The sequence below is a fragment of the Scomber japonicus genome, chromosome 2 (assembly GCF_027409825.1).
Source record: "Scomber japonicus isolate fScoJap1 chromosome 2, fScoJap1.pri, whole genome shotgun sequence".
Taxonomy (NCBI): domain Eukaryota; kingdom Metazoa; phylum Chordata; class Actinopteri; order Scombriformes; family Scombridae; genus Scomber; species Scomber japonicus.
The window spans coordinates 6,426,537-6,430,597 of NC_070579.1; positions in this window are offsets into that span (position 1 = coordinate 6,426,537).

Sequence of the window (4,061 nt, forward strand, 5' to 3'; positions counted from 1 at the left end):
TCACCTGGACGTCACCGTGGGCGTCGACGGCACGCTCTACAAGCTGCACCCTCAGTAAGACACGGGGTTAAGGACATAATAGAGGGCGGGGTCTTTAGGGGGGGGGGGTGCTCATTCACTCTAAAACAGAACAGTACATATTGAGTTTCAACAAGCTGCAAAGGTTGTAATTATTGACTTCCTGATAACGATCGTTTTAAAGAGTAGAAGTGTGACTCAAGTGGGGGGGGGGCTCGTTTTTCACACATCACAGGTTCATGGATGTGGTTTAGTTTAAATTTAAAGGGTTAAAATGTGAAAATAAACGTATGAATAACTTGCAGGAAGGAGGAAAGAAGGAAGGGAGGAAGGAAGGAAGGAAGGGAGGGAAGAAGGAAGGAAGGGAGGGAGGAAGCAAGGGAGGGAGGGAGGAAGGAAGGGAAGGTAGGAGGACAGAAAGAAGGAAGGATGGAAGGAAAAAAGGGAGGAAGGAAGGAATTGCTTTCTTTCTTTCTCCCTTCCTTCCTTGACTCGAGGACAACAGGAGGGTTGATTTCCAACATTTTACAAACTAAAAGTGGAAAAATACTCACAGAAATCTCCAATTATGAGATTTCTTTTTTTTCCCAGTCATCTCTGCAGCAGCTTGTGTTGACTGAGACGCTCGGGGGAACACAGATGAGCCGTCTCATCTTAGCTGCTGTCCTCGGTCCATTTTTGGACACTGTATTCCTCTCTGTGGTGGTAACCATAAAAACTTTGGAAGGAAGGAAGGAAGGACAGAAAGAAGGAAGGGAGGGAGGAAGGAAAGAAGGAAGGAAGGGAGGGAGGGAGGAAAGAAGGAAGGAAGGAAGGGGAGGCAGGAAGGGAAGGAAGGAAGAAAGAAGGAAGGGAGGGAGGGAGGAAGGAAGGAAAGAAAGAAGGGAGGGGGGAAGCAAGGGAGGAAGGAAATAAAGAAGGGAGGGGGGAAGCAAGGGAGGTAGGGAGGAAGGAAGGATGGAAGGAAGGGAGGGAGGAAGGAAGGAAAGAAAGAAGGGAGGGGGGAAGCAAGGGAGGAAGGAAAGAAAGAAGGGAGGGGGGAAGCAAGGGAGGAAGGAAAGAAAGAAGGGAGGGGGGAAGCAAGGGAGGTAGGGAGGAAGGAAGGAAAAAAGGAGGAAGGGAGGGAGGAAGAAAGGAAGGAAAGGGAAGGAAGAAAGGAAGGAAAGGGAAGGAAGGAAGGGGAAGGAAGGAAGGAAGGAAGGGGAGGAAGGAGGGAGGAAAGGAAGGAAGGAGCAGCAGCTTGTGTTGACAGAGACGCTCGGAGAACACAGATGAGCCGTCTCATCATAGCTGCTGCGGTCGTCCATTTTTGGACCCTGTATTCCTCTCTGCTCCCACACACACTGCCGGCACCAGTCAGACAGCCGTCATCTGGTGTTCCACACAGCGAGCCGGCTACAGAGAGATATCAGCCAATAACCCACAGTCTCATACCTGGAGGGGGGGGGGGGGGGGGTTTATATTAGTGTTTTCATATCCCGAGTCTGCCTGGTGGTTATTACTTATTGATAAGTGTTTATGGGAGAAGGTGAGAGGAATATATATACTGGATGTTCTCTGGCTTCCTGTCACTGCTGACCGAACCACAGCTACTGTAGAAATGTACCACCATGTGTTGGCAGCGTGATATCTTTATCTTAACGAAGGCAAGGCAGTTTTATTTATATAGCGCATTTCATACACGATGGCAACTCAATGTGCTTTACATAAAACAGAAAAACATGTAATTTGAGAAACATTAAAACATACAATTAACCCCCCACCCCACCCCCCCCCCATAATAAAAACAAAGTAGAGAAAAATAGAAAGACATAAATAAAATGATTGCAGCATAAAATAATAAATTAGCTTTAAAATCATTAAAAGGACATAGTGTGCAAATGAAAGATTAAAATGTAAAGTGCTTTAACCCTTAAACAGGCCTTACTGGTTATGTCATTTGCACCTAAAGTAAGGAAGGAAGGAAGGAAGGAAGGAAGGAAGGAAGGAAGGGAAGGAGGGAAGAAGGAAGGAAAGCAGGAAGGAAGGGAAGAAGGAAGGAAGGGAAGCAAGGGAGGAAGGAGGAAGGAAAGGAGGGAAGAAGGAAGGAAAGGAGGGAGGAAGGGAAGCAAGGGAGGAAGAAGGAAGGAAAAGAAGGAGGGAGGAAAGAAGGAAGGTAGGAAGGAAAGGAGGGAAGAAGGAAGGAAAGGAGGGAGGAAGGGAAGGAAGGGAGGGAGGGAGGAAGGAAGGAAGGGAGGAAGAAGGAAGGAAAGGAGGGAGGGAGGAAGGAAGGAAGGAAGGAAGGGAGGGGGGGAGGAAGGAAGGGAGGGAGGGAGGAAGGAAGGAAGGAAGGAAGAAAGGACAGAAGGAGGGAACATTTACCCTAACAGCTGAACTTAGATCTAAGGAAGGAAGGAAGGAAGGAAGGAAGGACAGATGAAGGAAGGAAGGAAGGAAGGACAGAGGAAGGACCGGGGAGGACAACAGGAAGGTTAAAGAGTCTGTATCTCCTGGTGCACGTTGTCTGTTTAAGGGTTAAAAGAGCTCAATCATAAGCTCAGGAGAAGAGAAATGTTTTTAACCTGGATTTAAAAATGATTTCAGTTCTGCTTCACCATGTTTAGTTTGAGCTCTGGGCTCAACTATCTGACCTGAGTCAGTAGATCTCAGAGCTCTGGGCTCAACTATCTGACCTGAGTCAGTAGATCTCAGAGCTCTGGGCTCAACTATCTGACCTGAGTCAGTAGATCTCAGAGCTCTGGGCTCAACTATCTGACCTGAGTCAGTAGATCTCAGAGCTCTACTGGGTTTATATTCTACTAACATGTCATTCATGTATTCTGGACCTAAACCATTCAGTGATTTGTAGACCAGTAGCAGAACTTTAAAATCTAACTAGCTTCACAGTTTGGATCTATATGGACATATTTGTAAATCAGCACCCACGGGACAACAAAACATATTTTAGCAGGTTGCTGAAGACTTTTTTTAAACTTCAGTTCTTCCAGACTTTCTAACCCTTCATGAAGAAGACCCTAAATACACTTTCTTGCTGCTCTACCCTGAAACTCTTCCTCGTTGCCTAAGAGCTAAAAACGTTTCCCGCTCTAGAAAGCATCTTTCATTTCTCTGAATTCAGCACAGAAACGCCTCCTCACCACAGTTTCCTGTTTCCTCTTCCCCCCTCTCCTCCCTCCCTCATTCTCTCTTTCCTCTGTCCTTCTTTCCTACCTTCCTTCCTCCCTTCCTTCCTTCCCTCCTTTCCTTCCTTCTTCCTTCCCTACTTCCTCCCTCCTTCTCTCTTTCTTTCCTCTGTCCTTCTTTCCTACCTTCCTTCCTCCCTTCCTTCCTTCCCTCCTCCCTCCTTTCCTTCCTTCTTCCTTCCCTACTTCCTCCCTCCTTCTCTCTTTCTTTCCTCTGTCCTTCTTTCCTACCTTCCTTCCTCCCTTCCTTCCTTCCCTCCTTTCCTTCCTTCTTCCTTCCCTACTTCCTCCCTCCTTCTCTCTTTCTTTCCTCTGTCCTTCTTTCCTACCTTCCTTCCTCCCTTCCTTCCTTCCCTCCTCCCTCCTTTCCTTCCTTCTTCCTTCCCTACTTCTCCTCCCTCCTTCTCTCTTTCTTTCCTCTGTCCTTCTTTCCTACCTTCCTTCCTCCCTTCCTTCCTTCCCTCCTCCCTCCTTTCCTTCCTTCTTCCTTCCCTACTTCCTCCCTCCTTCTCTCTTCTTTCCTCTGTCCTTCTTTCCTACCTTCCTTCCTCCCTTCCTTCCTTCCCTCCTCCTTTCCTTCCTTCTTGCCTTTCCTACCTTCCTTCCTTCCCTCCTTTCCTTCCTCCCTTCCTTCTTCCCTCCTCCCTCCTTTCCTTCCTTCTTCCTTCCCTACTTCCTCCCTCCTTCTCTTTCTTTGCTCTGTCCTTCTTTCCTACCTTCCTTCCTCCCTTCTTCCTTCCCTCCTCCTTTCCTTCCTTCTTGCCTTTCCTCCCTCCCTCCTTCTCTCTTTCTTTCCTCTGTCCTTCTTTCCTACCTTCCTTCCTCCCTTCTTCCTTCCCTCCTCCTTTCCTTCCTTCTTGC